The sequence below is a fragment of the Protopterus annectens genome, chromosome 12.part0 (genome assembly GCF_019279795.1).
Source record: "Protopterus annectens isolate FY-2018-M chromosome 12.part0, PAN1.0, whole genome shotgun sequence".
NCBI classification, from domain to species: domain Eukaryota; kingdom Metazoa; phylum Chordata; order Ceratodontiformes; family Protopteridae; genus Protopterus; species Protopterus annectens.
Genome location: NC_056746.1, coordinates 814,766,886 through 814,782,888, shown reverse-complemented (window position 1 = coordinate 814,782,888; position 16,003 = coordinate 814,766,886).

Genomic DNA, 16,003 nt, shown 5'->3' with positions numbered 1-16,003 from the left:
GAATGTTACCACAACTGTTCCACATGCAATCAGCTAGAGGAGGGCTGCAATTCATGCAGATGCCAACAGCTGATCATGAGCATCACTTATAAAACTCATGCTGCTGCCTAAGCAAGGCAGGTGTAAGTCTCCACGTCCACCAGAGGAGTTTGAGAAGCAGACAAAAGCAAAGATAATTCAAGGAGGGGGTGGGAGAGTAAATCCTAAGTATGTTTGTTTCACACACCTACCAGTACAGGGTTTCAGACCCCTGACTATGTATTGCTTTCACATGTCTATGCATTTATTTGATGAGCCACATAGCTTACATGTTGAGGAGCTCTCCAAATGTTTATGTGATGGTGAATGACATCTGCAACTGTGATATGGTAGCTATACGGTAGGTGTAGTACACATGCCTGTCTGCATGGACAGGTGTCAGCGTCAACACAACCACACTCTCTCAGGGACCCACACATATTGACACACTTGTCAGGGTCAGGAATACACCTCCTCACTAGCTAGTATGCCACACTACAGTACTGTGCAGGTATCACATGTACCACAGGAGTTATCCAGAGGTTATATGGGAAAAGGGTATGCGGAGGTGTCTGACACCAGACAGCATGCTTCAGTATGCCAATGGGGATTGTAATGAGTGTGAATGTGGTCAAAAGCGTCATACACCACAGACACAGGGTGCCAGTACTGACATGCATGGGTGCATTGCTTCACAGGTGTGTAGTGGTTTACTGTGCCAGATGGCTATACAAGGCTAGGTGATGGGTATACGTTAGCATCAGGCCACATGACAATGGTCAACAGTGTGGCTCAGTGCTGTAGTGTCTGGATTGTCCCACACAGGTGAGTATTGTATTCACCGTCCAGTCACCTGGGTAACTATTGTGTGTGGCCATTGCTGTGCATTGCTTGCCATGTATGTGTTCATTAGTCCATGACATGGATGGTGTCTGGGATGTGCACACATCCCAATGCATATACAGTGACATGTGGAACTGTACTTGGGGTGTCTGGCCCATGTTGTGTACACAGATTGTTATTATCAGATGTGCCAGTCCTGGCCTCATGTGGCAGGAGCTGGTAATGGACAGCAGGATGACCCTGCACCTACATTGATAGCATGATACTGGTATTCCCTGGTGTCAGTGGCATCTGACCATACAGGGCATGTGTTTAAGGCATGGTATGTCCTTTGTGGGTTAGATTTGATGGCACCACAGGACAGATGAATACGTATTTTAACAAGAGGAAGGAGCATAGGGTGACATACAAGAGTGGAGGAAGATGCACACAGGTGGATTATATCTTATGTAGAAGGGCCAGTCTGAAGGAGATTGGAGACTGTAAAGTGGTGACAGGGTTAAGTGCAGTTAGGCAGCATAGGATGGTGGTTAGTAGGATGACATTGGTGATCAAGAAGAGGAGGATGAGCGTGAGGGCAGCACCAAGGATCAAATGGTGGAAAGTGAAAAAAAGGTAATTGTGAGGTGATGTTTAGGGAAGAGTTAAGACAGGCACTGGGTGGCAGTGAAGAGTTACCGAATAGCTGGGTAACTACAGCAGAGCTAGTAAGAGAGATGGCTAGAAAGGTGCTTGGTGTGACATCTGGAAAGAGGAAGGAGGGTAAGGAGACCTGGTGGTGGAATGAAGAAGTACAGAAGAGTATACAGAGAAAGAGGTTGGCAAAGAAGAAGTGGGATTGTCAAAGAGATGAAGAAAGTAGACAAGAGTATAAGGAGATGAGGTGCATGGCAAAGAAAGAGGTGGTGAAGACTAAGGATAAGGCATATGAAGAGTTGTATAAAAGGTTGGACACTAAGGAGGGAGAAAAGAACCTGTTGGCTAGACAGAGGGACCGAGCTAGTAAAGATGTGCAGCTGGTAAGGGTGATAAAGGATAATGAGGGAAACATACTCACAAGTGAAGAGAGTGTGTTGAGCAGATGGAAAGAGTACTTTGAGGGGTTGATTAATGAAGAGAATGAGAAGGAGAGAAGGTTGGATGATGTGCGGATAGTGAATCATGAAGTGCAGTGGATTAGCAAGGAGGAAGTAAGGATAGCTATGAAGAGGATGAAGAACAGTTAGGGTGATGGTCCAGATGACATACCTGAGGATGAAGCTGCCAGGTAACAGGAAAAGCGAAAGGCCTAAGATAAGGTTTATGGATGTGGTGAGAGAGGACATGCAGGTGGTTGGTGTGACAGACCAAGATGCAGAGGACAGGAAGAAATGGAAACAGTTGATCTGATGTGGTGACCCCTAACAGGAGCAGCTGAAAGAAGAAGAAGAAGCTACTTATATTATACAAGTGGCCATCTGGCATTTATAAACAAAAATATACCAAGGGTCAATTTATAAGAGCCTCCAGGATGACCACTTTAGACGGTGATTATGAAAATAAAGTAATATATATTATTTCTATGTTTGTACAAAGAGGTCATAATCGTGAGTATTTGAGTAAAGTAGCTGATGAAGCTAGTCATAAAAGAAATTTGCTATTCAAACCAATTTTAGATATGACCAGTCATGTGGACCAAAACAATGCTAATCAAGAATGTATAGATGAGAACATTAATATAAATCAATGTCTAACATTCATTTTAGATATGTCAGTGGATAACTTAGCTATAAGGGAAATTATAAGCAGAACCTGGAACATATTCAAAAGCAATTGTGATGTTTTAAAGTAGTGGATAAGGAACACAAATTTATATATAAAAGAAACACTTGGTTTAAGATATTGTTACAAAGCGATAATTCTAAAATAGAAATACCTATGACAAATAAATCTAAAGGGATGTATACTTGTGGTACCTGCAAAATATGCAGATACATATACGTTAGTCCATATATAGCTTTAGAACATTTAAAGTATAACATGGCTATTACAGATCGGTTTACCAGTAAAACTACAGGAGTAGTATATATTGCATTATGTTCTTGCTGTCAAGGGTTTTATATAGGTATGACTACTATAAGTTTAAATATGAGAATAAAATAATATCTTTATGCTATTAAAGTAAAAGACACTAAACATGCTATGTTTAAACATACTATGGGGTGTATTAAATAGAAACATGTTTTGTTCTCTGTAGTACAAGTCCCTTTTGATAAAAGAAAAGGAAGATATAAAAATCAGAAAAAGTAGAAACAGCATGGCAAGTTAGACTTAATGCAGACAAATTTTCAGGGTTAAATGAATTAATCAATACAAAATATTTTTTTGAAAAGATAGAAGGTTAAAATTTAATTAAAATATAATAATATATTACATTATTAAGTATGCATATTATTTTAATGTTTTTGCAGTTGTATTTTGTATTGTCTAGTATGAAGGATTTTTGCATTATGAAGTAGAAATGTTGGCTGTTTAAATTCAAATAAATTTGAATAATTTCAATAGGTTTTATTGGGGCTTAATTTAGTTAATTACGATTTATATTGGTTAAGGTTTCTTTATATATGGTTGTGTTTAAGTATTACAGATTTTTTTTCTGAAGAAGTACATTTTTGACAAAAGCATTTAATAAAGAAGTTTGACAGTTATCGGATTTTTCTGCATCCTTGTTTTTCATTTCTACAAAATAAATAAACCACTGGAAAACAACTTAGATATGCTCAGTTAACTGAATTTTATCCTTAAGCAAACTGTCCTGGCTCTCATTATAGGAACAGAATTTGTATTGTTATGAATCATACTGAGGTGGTTATTGCTAGTAGGAATATATCTGCTTGTATTATCTTTAATGTCACAGTCTTCATTTTCATGGAATCTACCTGTTATTTCTTTAAGTACTAATTTTAATGTTTTTTCTTCATACAGACTCTGCAGTGCACAGTTCAGTCATTTCTTAATTTATGATCTGTCTGGAGACATTTGCAGAGTTCTGCTGGGAGATAAGAAAAAAAGGCACATTTCTACTTTATTCTAGCATTAACAATGTAGTCCCTGATACTTCCATTTCACATTTAAAATACATATACACTCTGTGATGCTCCACCACTGGACCAGTAATCAAGGACCCTCAATTTTCAACATTGGCAGCAGTGGGGGATGTACACTTGGAGGATGACAAGTACACAAGTAGTATTTCCAGGTGCAGCTTTCTGCATCCAGTGCAATTTCCCTTAAGAGCACACAGAGACCACAGTCAGTCCAGGGCTGATTTCTTTCACTTTCTTCAGATCCCCAATAAGATCCCCCACTGGTACAGCTATAGAGTTTATATCTTAGCTGAGTGGCCAAGCCAAGACCCCCAGTCCTTCCAACCAGTGCTTTGTGTGCCTGCCCAAGTAGCTGATACACACAATCGTTGAGGTTTGATTTACACACACACACATACACACACACACCTGGGAAAGGCTGGTACAGGTTTACTAGCTATGCCCCTTTTTGCCCAGATTATAAGGTAGTTATCAATGCCACCAGCCAACTCCTTATCAGCAACTTTAAGGCCCATAACAAAGGGTGTCCAATCTTACTGTGTAATGTTACTATTAATACAAATAGTAGTTTGACCAAGAGCAAGGCTATTATTAGGCGTGGCCTACACAGTGTCACCAAATAAATATGCAACTTTATATCTCTTTATATCTCGCAACTTAAATATCTCTACTAAGATTTGCCACGGTGAAAGGTTTAAATATGTTTAATAATAAATAATAAAAGAACAAGAAAAATACTCAGCGTATATTCAGTGACATCAGAGTTCAAAATCACAGGAAATATTTAAAACAACAAAGCAGATGAGTCTCAAATAAATAAAGAAAAACATGTAAACTATATTCCTGACTGAATCTAAGAGAATTACTATACCATAGTTAACTCACAGAGCGATGCAGATGTATGGTGAATAAGTTTTCTTGTTTCCAGGTCTAAGACAGAATACAGAATGCTGTGTCTCTCTAAGAGACCTCTCAAATTAATATCTCAAATATTACTGCTGGGATAGCTTGCAGAATGACACAATTTCTTGTCTTCTGACTTCTTGTCTCTAGGCCCAAAACAACCATTGATGGCATCTGGTAGCATTTAGCATCTACCTGTAAAAATACATAGACAAGGGCTTTTCCTCGGATTTTTGGCAGATGCTGGAAGTCATAAAACAATAAAACACTTCCAAAACATTACAGAAAGTTCTGTATCTCCTTACTGCATTAGAACTGAAAGATATCTTTTATTGTGTAACCATAAAGTCATTTAATTTCAGCTATTTTTCTAAAATTTACTAGACTGAGGTTAACCTCTTGTATCCAGTTTCCACTGTTAAAATATATTCATTTAAACAGTTACAATAGTGAATGTACATTTCTGTTCTTTTCTAGTAGGGCACACTGTGGCTACATTTCAAACAGCACTTTGCAAATATCTTCAAGCAGTTTGATATACATAAGTAATACAGTTATAACACATTTGTAACACAAACATATTTTATACGTCATGTTGAGATTCACAAATGACATATAATTATTTATAAAATTCCAGATAGCTGTACTGGCTGTATCTCCCTTTGTCACATTTCTCAACACGCATGTATGTACAAACCTAGTTTGATGTACATGACATACAGTTCTAATACAGTTATAACACAAGCATCTTACATGAATCATGTTGATATTCACAAATGACATATAATTATTTGCAAAATGTCAGAAAGCTGGGATGGCAGTATCTCCCTTTGTCACACACTCTGTAAATAGCTACTTTATAATGTATTCTGCAGTCGGCTTTAAGAAATATTTTGCACACATATTACTAAGAGAAGAATTTAATCATTTTCCTACAGTTATACACATATCACTAAGAAAGAAAGGGAACTTTTTACTTACAGATTCTTCTGCATTTCCTTCATTATCCTTCAACACATTAATGTCAAAGGGAAAATGATATTTTACAGTTGACAACCATTTTAAAATAACTCATATACTTCCAGTTATTTTTTTATGTTCAAAATGCAAGTTGTACAAATATCCATTTATGGATTAACTGTATCTCTATTTCCCACTTTTCAAGTCTTTCTCTACTGCTTTTCCTTCTTCTTCATCATCTAACACCAAGTTTAAATCCAGTGCACACCGTGTTTTTCTTATCAGTTCCTGTGATTTTTTTTCTGTGGTTCAGTCATTTTCCTTTGAAACACTGAAAATGTTTTCAAATAAAGTTTGGTCTTTGGCAAATTCCTTCTTTGGGCTGTGCCCTTGTCAAAAGAATGGGAAGAAGACTCCATTTTAACTTGTCTCCCATTTTGCTGTTCTGTATCCAAGAATGTCTTAGCTCAGTCTGAAAAAAAAAGCATTCTGAAGACATTTTGATATAGCAACCTAAATCTCATACCTGCCTCTCAACATCCTCTGTTTACAGGGATAAACTTGTTTCTCTTCTGCCTGGTGTATAGCGAATAATCATTTTACTCAAAAACTCTGATGTCCTCAGGTGATAATACTTTACTTTTTTTTTTTTTTTTTTTTTGCTGATCAGCTGCAAGGCTCTTCCACAACAGTGTTTTTTTTCTTCTCCTTTCTAATTGATTTATCTTACTTTCTCCATATTTCTTATTTGCTGGCATCCATGTAGTGCAGTAACTAACCAGTAACTGAATTTTACCAAAGGCAACTGTGTTTCACTAGTTACTTTCCAAAATTTCTGCTTTCACACTAGGAAAGCTCTAACTGACCTGTTAATCTGTGTATAGCTATCTTAGAAGTTCCATCATCAAGAAATTATTGGTCCATTTCTCTAATATTTGTCCACTGGCCAACAATACCTAGGAAACTTATTTGTCAAAAAATACTGGATCACATCTCAGCATATTGTATTAATTCATACAAGCAACACTGTCTCAAACATAATATAGTAGCATTACTTCCATAAAAGCACCAATTGATAAAACTCATCTCAAGTATAGAACATGTTTTACTGACAAGGGCTTTTGATAATGTTCACAACATACTAACTGCAAAACTCTGAAAATGTATACTCCTAGTAAAAAAAATCTTTTGGACAAGTATTGATGTCTGGCAGATGGTGCAGAAGGTAACGTTGTGAGAATAGTTCCTGTGGTGCAGGATTTGATTCTTTTAGTCCTCATTTGTCTCCTGTGTAAACATACGCAAGTCATTTAACCAGACATTGCTCCCAAGTGTCCCCTGCAAAGGAATTGTGGGTCCACTGGGATTACCTGCTTGACAAATAGGATTAATATTATACTTCAACTCCCATACTTTCTCCAAAGGAGAACAAGTGTCTGTGTTATGCCCTTTACTCTTTTCTATATATATATTAATGGTCTTCCTACAGATCTATATCAGTATGATGTTCTGTAATATGCTGGCAACATCATATTTACTCACTATCATAGACATAATTTTTCACTCAAGACTCAATTACAAGAACACTATATGAAATTGGCTATCATCCAACAATCTAGCTATTCATTCTCAACACACACACACACACACACACACACACACACACACACACACACACGCACACGCACACGCGCACATGCACATGCACACACATGCACACACACACACACACACACACACACACACACACACACACACACACACACACACACACACAAACACACATATATATTTTAACTCATAATAACAGATACTAATGGATTCATACTTCCATCAGTAAAATAAAGAACAAAGTTACTGAAGTGTTACTTTGGTCAAATTTATCTTTCCACTGTCATGCTGTAAAGAAGTCTCAAAAGGTTTTAAACCAACTTAAGAGAGTCTATAAAAATTCCAGTCTCTTAACTTCGAAAGCAAGAAAAGCCATAACTTCTAATATGCTCATTCCCAGGACAGAATATACATTAGCAATAATAGTTAATAATCCAGCTCAAAACAGACGTGTTCTTCAGAAAATTAAAAGCAAAATATTATGTTTCATTTATTCAGCCTAAAATCAATAGCATCACTAAATTTCAGTCCACAAATGCATCCAGCTACCTGCTAAATAAATATTTAATTTCCACTCTTGCTACTTTACTTATAGGATACTGCATTACTCCTACTTCCCTTACTATGTAGGCCTTCCCTTCCATCCTACAACTGCAACTACTCACGCAGAAGTCAAGAGGCCCTGCAGCTTCTCAGACTCCTCTGTCATTTGCCAATTGCTAAGAAAAATCATTCTCTAAAATAATGCAAGCCACTTGGAATTGATTACCTGTGGAAATAATGACAATAAAACAGTTTTCCAGAGTTCAGGGAACAACTGAAATATCTACCCAATCAAAGTGCACATGCTTCACTTTCAATGGTTAATCACAACACTCCTCTCCATCCTCATATATGTCAAGAGCTGTGTCACCTTATGCATGATATTTTTCACTAATAAGTGCCACACTTTTTATCAATGTGTTTTTATTGTTTTTTTCTTTTTTGTATTGCATATGGGACACCCCTGCACTGGCCCAGTAATCAAAGAGCCTCAACCCTCACCATTAGCACCAGTGAGGGACATGCACAATGGGAGGATGACAAGCACACACACAGTAAAGTGCAATTTCCCGTACGAGCACACAGAGATCACAGTCAGTCTGGGGCTGGTTTATCCCTCTTTCTCCAGATCCCCAATAAGACTCACCACTTGCACAGCTATAGGTTTCTCCCTCTTTCTCCAGATCCCCAATAAGACTCTCCACTGGCACATCTATAGGGTTAAGATCTCAACTGAGTGGTCAAGCCAAAACCTCCATAACCCTCTCTGTCCAACCAGTGCTTCATGTCCCTGCCCAAGTAGCTGATACAAACACACTTTGAAATTTCATTCATATACAAACATACAGGCACACCTGGAGAAGGCTGGCACAGGTTTACTAGCTTTGCCTCCTTCTGCCCAGATTATAAGTTAGTTATCACTGTCACAAACTACCCTTACTTATCAGCTACTATAAGGCCCTTACTGAAGGGCGACCAATGCTACTGTGTGATGTTACTATTATCCAAATGGTAAGTGTGACCAAGACTTACAAGGCTATTGGACTGTCCCATACATTGTCACCAAATGCATATGCAAGTACGCTAAGAGCTTAAATATCGCTAAACAAACCAGCCACAATTAAAAGGTTTAAATATACTTAATAATAAATAATAAAAGAACAAAAAAATACTCAATAGCAGACACAGTCACTTCAGAGTTCAGAATCACAGGAAATATTTTAAAACAACATTGCAGGACAGTCTCAAATAAAAACAGAAAGCATCTAAACTAATCTTACTATATTCCTATCTATCTCTAAGAGAGATTACTGTAACCTGATTATTTATTATTAGCAAGGCAAGTTCTGATGAGAGGATGTTTCCAGGTCCAAAGACAAATACAAAATGCACACTCTCTGAGAGAGTTCCCAAATGAATAATCAATGTTACTGCTGGGTCAGCTGGATAACATCACTATTTGTCACCTGCCATCAGTTCCCAGGTGAACAGAATCTTAGAATTTAGCACCTCTGTGTCAAAAATACCTATCTCACAGGAGTTTGCCTAGAACTGGAAGTTGTAAAACAGTTAACCACTTTTACATTTTAAACCTAATAATTATTTCTGTTTCAGGACAATAGAAAAACGTTAGCTCTAGACATCCTGTCTTCTTGCTGATCTGAAACTGAAATAACACAATCATAAACAAGTTCAGATTATTTCCTTGAGGGTTTGCAAGTTAACTCTGTATGTTCCAGCTTCTACCATCAAAGCATACATTTGCATAGGCATATAGTTTATATACAATTATGTTCTTTTCTAGGAGGGTACAATGTGGTTACATTCTTGAAGCTCAGTACATAACATACAGTTCAATACACACTTCTGCACCAGTGGTTTTACATACATATAACATATAGTTCTCTTACATTTGTAATACAAGCTTACAAATCATATTAATATTCACAAATGACATAGAATTATTTACAGAATTCCAGATAGCTTGGCTGACAGTGTCACATTTCCATATGAATTATATTAATATTTTCAAGGGACATAATTATTTACAGAATTCCAGCTAGCTGGGCTGGCAGCATTTTGGTTTGTCACACTTTCCCTCCCCCCATGAGAACTCAAGCTAGTTTTTCAAGTGACCATTGAGAAACATTGCTTGAGAGGGTTGAGCCTATATGGGAATACCTTACCTCATTCCCTGTCTTGAGATTCCAGATGCTTTGGCATTGCTGACCCCAGTACTGTGCTGCACTGTCTCATCATAGAATGCAACCCTAGGCTCCACCATAGTAATTTGGGATTTGGCTGGCTGGTTCCCTGTAGTCATAGATCCCCCTCAGACTCCTCCTGCTGCCTATTGCCAATACTTAGCACAAGGGCCTCCCTGTCATGGTAAGGTTTCATTGTGTTAACCTAGTACAATTTGTACCCCTGCTACCTGCCTAGCAGTTCTACCATGTAGTTAACATCACTTGCTTTTCTGACCACCTTGTAGGGTCCCTCCCAAGCTGCCTGCAGATTGTTGTGTCTGACAGGAATGAGAACCATAACCTGCTTCCCTACAGCATACTCTCTAGCTCGAGCATTCCTGTCATACCAGACATTTTTCTGCAGTTGGGATTTTGCCAGGTTCTCCTGAGCCAAGCCCATGAGTTCTCTGAGACTTGTCCTGAGGTTTAGGACATATGCCATAACAGACTCCTTGTGGGATTCACATTCACCCTTCCACTTGTCTTGGATCAAATCTAGAGGTCCTCTCACCCTATGCCTATACAACAACTCAAAGGGTGAAAATCTTATGGATCCCTGGGGAACCTATCTGTAAGCAAACAACAGATGGGGCAAATATCTGCCCCAGTCTCTTTTAAACTGGTCTGAAAATGCCCATAGCATGGTCTTGAGTGTAGAATTTAACCTCTCAGCAAGACCACTAGTCTGGGGATGGTAGGGGGTGGTATTTAGGTGCTTCAACCCACAGTACTTCCACAGACAAGCCAGCAAGTCTGACAAGAAATTGGCAACTCTGTCAGTCAGTATTTCTTTTGGGAAACCTACTCTGCTGAAAATCTCTAACAAAGCATTTGCCACCTTTTCTTCCCCAGTGGAGGACAGAGCCAATGTCTCAGGATATCTGGTAGCATAATCTACTACCACTAGAATATACTTTTTCCCTGTGGAACTTGGGCTCAGAGGCCCCACAATATCCATAGCTACCCTCTGAAATGGCTCCTCAATCACAGGCAAAGGCATCAAAGGAGCTTTCAGCTTGTCTCCTGCCTTGCCTACATTTTGGCACTGCTCACAGGTCCTGCAGTACCTGTTACATCTCTGGAAATCCTAGGCCAATAAACGTTCTGCATAATATATCTCTTTGTACATTTTATGTCCATAGGACTTACAAAGGGAATATCATGGGCTTTGGCTAGGAGTGCCAGATGGTAGGCTCTAGGCACTACCAACTGCTGTACTCTCTCACCTTCTAGCCTTCCATCAGGGGTCCACACTCTGTACAGTAACCCTTTGTCTCAGTATATGGATTCCCCTTTCCCATGAGAATCAGCTGCCTCACTAAATACCTCCTTCAGGCCTTGTAATTTAGGGTCTGAGAGCTCAGCCTGTCTCAATTCTCTCTTAACCTTATCTTAACCCTTCCCAGCTCCCTTTCCACAGGATGTCTGGTATCTTCTGACAGCGGTGCCTCACTATCAGCATGGGTACTACTACTACTACTACTACTACTACTACTCACCTTTGCCCTTGCAGTCACTCTGTCCAAGGGAAGATCAGTACCCACAAGCAGCTGTGGCTCATCTTCAGCCTCACTGCTACAGACTAGCTTCCTCCCTGAAGTAACCACCTCACCAGACCTGGCTGCAAGTGTGCAGCCTGTCTGGCTCTCCACCAGGCTACCAGACCCACATGCTTGTCTCCAAGCCTGACTATGTGTAACTGCATGAACACATGGTTCTGCATTATCAAAATCATTCCCTATCAAGACATCTGCAGGGATATCCTCAAACACTCCTACCTGCTGGCTTCCTTTTCCACCCTCCCAGTCAAGGCAAATCCTAGCCAAAGGTATTTGTAATAGGGTCCCTCCTAAAGCTCTCACTGGAGGAGACTGCCCAAGAAAGTAGTGCAACTCTGTAACCATTGCAGTTTTCACAATGGTTGGGTCAGATTCTGTGTGTCTCTTAGCCATGGCCTCTTTCCCATTCACTAAGATAGGATATAACCTCTTGTGGTAGTCTGGTACCCTTGTTGTCTCAAAACAACCTACTGTTGGCATTTCATCATTCCCACTTACTGTCTCTCCATGTTTTGTTCCCCACCTTGCCTCTGTGGGCATCTATATGCTACATGGCCCCACTGGTTTCATTTAAAACATTTAACCCTTGGTCCTGGACATGTACCAGGACTAGTGGCTTCTCCTGCTACTTGTGGATTCTGTTGGGGCAGTCTGGGCTGCCCACCATGGTTTCCCTTACACCCACAAGCAGTACTGGGTGTGCCTTTCCTGTGCACTGATGCCCTGCTTGCTAGGTATAGGTCTCCCTTCTTCCCCAACTCATCTGCAGTAGTGCATTGTTTATCAGCTAACCAGATTCTCATGTCCTCAGGCAAAGTGCTAAGGGCCTGTGACCTGACCAAAAGGTCTGCCAGCTCTTCAAAAGTGGTGACCTGACATCCACTCACCAACCTTTGAAATAAGTGCTGTCTTTAGCAACATATTCACACAAACTCTTTCATCTGCCTTGCGTCTATGCTCATGAAACGTTTTCCTATAAGCTTCATATGTTAACTTAAAAAAATTCTAGCAAACAGTTCTTCATTACATTATAATTTAAACAGTCAGTATCAGACAGTTTGGAAAGAACAGTTACAGCTTTACCAAGGAGTAAGGGGGTCAGGAACTGTTCCCAGAGCCCTTGGTCAATATTATACTGTTTACATACCCTGTCAAATATATGAATGAAACTCTAAAAATTATCACCCTCAAACATATGAATGAAACTATCAAATGTATCCCCCTCTGTAAATTGTGGAAGAAATTTACTGGCCTTTGCTGCTCCTGGGTTTGGTTACTCTCTTTCCCATTGCCTCCATGATTCTGACGAAGAGTCAGCATCTCCTTTTCATGTTGCCTTTGCCTCTCATTCTCCTCAGCCTCCAGATGTCTCAGTCTCTGTGCTATGTCCATTTCCAAATGCTTGGCCTACAACTCTCTGTTTAACTCCAGATGGATTTCTAAGTCCTCTGTGGAAAGGTTGAACTGTCCATTTTTTTGAGAGCTGTACATCTCCATGGCCAGTCGGATTGTCCTCCTGGTTGCTATTATGTGATTCAGCTGTGACTAAAGCTACAGTCATGTCTGCTTTAGTCAGGTTGGTATGCACTACTCCTTTAGCCTGGCACATTTCAGCCAACTGGCTCCTTGTCAGCTTGCCATACTCCTCTGCTGACATGCTTGCCTGCTCTCCCTGACTAAGCTAACAAAAAAAACCTAAAACAATTGTGATATGAACTCTGAATGTTCATTACATGCCTGATTGAGAGTACAGACACCTTCAGTGACCACTGTACACAGGCTACAGAAATTCAATATCCACACCGCTACAAGCCAATTAATATGTGATGTGGCTATCGCACCACTATCAACCAATTACTATGTGATATGGATATCCCACCACTGCCAAACAATTAATATGTAATGCCGCTGCACTGGCTCAGTAATCAGGGAGCCTCATTCCGCACCACTAGCACCAGTAAAGGATGTGCACATTAGGAAGATGGCAAGTACACACACAGTAAAATGCAATTTCCTTTAAGAGCACACAGAGATCACAGTCAGTCTGGGGCTGGTTTCTCCCTCTTTCTCCAGATCCCCAGTAAGATTCCCCACTGGCACAGCTATAGGGTTAAGATCTCAGCCGAGTGGTTAAGCCAAAACTGCCAGCGCCCTCTCTGTCCAACCAGTGATTTGTGTCCCTGCCCAAGTAGCTGACACACACACGCGCACACACACACACACACACACACACACACACACACACACACACACACACACACACACACACACACACACACACACACACACACACACACACACACACACACACACACACACACACACACACACACAAACTTTGAAATTTGATTTATATACAAACACAGAGACACTCCTGGGAAAGGCTGGCACATATTTACTAGCTATTCCCCCCTCTGCCCAGATTATAAGGTAGTTATCACTGCCACTAACCACCCTTACTTATCAGCTACTATAAGGCCCTTACCAAAGGGTGACCAATCCTGCTGTGTGATGTTACTATTATCCAAATGGTAAGTGTGACCAAGACTTTCAAGGCTATTGGACTGCCCCATACAGTATCACCAAATGCATATGCAAGTGCTCTAAGAGCTTAAATATCTCTAAACAAACCAGCCACAATTAAAAGGTTTAAATATATTTAATAATAAATAATAAAAGAACAAGACAATACTCAATAACGGACACACTTCAGAATTCAGAATCACAGGAAATATTTTAAAACAACATCGCAGGACAGTCTCAAATAAACACAGAAAGCATCTAAACTAATCTTACTATATTCCTATCTATCTCTAAGAGAGATCACTGTACCCTGATTACTTACTATTAGCAAGGCAAGTGCTGATGAAAAGATGTTTCCAGGTCCAAAGACAAATACAAAATGCACACTCTCTGAGAGAGTTCCCAAGTTAATAATCAACATTACTGTTGGTTCAGCTGGATGGCATCATTATTTGTCACCTGGCTTCAGTTCCTAGGCTAACAGAAACTTAGAATTTAGCACCTCTGTGTCAAAAATACATATCTCTCAGAAGATTGCCTAGAACTAGAAGTCGTAAAACAGTTAAGCATTTTACATTTTAAACTTATTTCATTTTTTTCAAGACTGTAGAAAAACTTTAGCTCTAGACATCCTGTCTTCATGCTGATCTGAAACTGAAATAACACAATCGTAAACAATTTCAACTTATTTCCTTGAGGGTTTGCAAGTTAACTCTGTATGTTCCAGCTTCTACCATCAAAACATACATTTGGCTAGGCATATGGTTTATATACATGTATGTTCTTTTCCAGTAGTGTACACTGCGGTTACATTCTAGAAGCTCAGTACATAACATACAGTTCAACACACACTTTTGCACCAGTAGTTTAATAAACACATAACATATAGTTTATCTTACATTTGTAAGACCAGCATACGGATCATATTAATATTCACAAATGACATAGAATTATTTAGAACATTCCAGATAGCTGGGCTGGCAGTGTCACATTTCTATATAAATCATATTAATATTTTCAAGTGGCACATAATTATTTACAAAATTCCAGCTTGCTGGGCTGGCAGCATTTTGGTTGGAGCTGAGAATATTTTTTAGTTTTAAAGTTTGTACTGTTAGTTTTTGCTTAGATCTATGTTGAAACTGTTTTCCCCACCTCACCCCCATTTTCTGCTGTGTCTTCAGTTGGCATAGTAACAGCTGCATTCAAATTGCTAGAACCTGTATTCTGAGAGACTGCCTTGCATATTATCTGCAATTATACAGAGCTGAGTATATTTTTTTTGGTTATAGAGTTTAATTACTGCTTAGATCTGTGTTGAAACTGTTGTCTCACTGTTCTGAGAGACTGATCGGCAAATATACAGAGCTGAGAATATTTTTTTGGCTTTAAAGTCTGTACTGTTAGTTTTTGCTTAGATCTCTGTTGAAACTGTTTTGTCCCACCCACCCTCCGTATTTTTGGTTTGTAGTTTAAATTTGGTGGCTTTTGCAGTTGCCCGCCCCATTGTAGATTTCATATGGGACACTCCCCCGTCCCATCTCTTTACCACATTCTACCTAATAAACTCTTTCTGCACTTGCTTTTAGTCCTTTTTAATTTAATTGCATTTTTTTAACTGTGTTTGTTCTAATTTTGCTGCATACGCAAGTGTGCTAGCTTGCACTGCATGTGAATTGTTTTTTACTATTGTTTTTGCTACTTTTCTGTA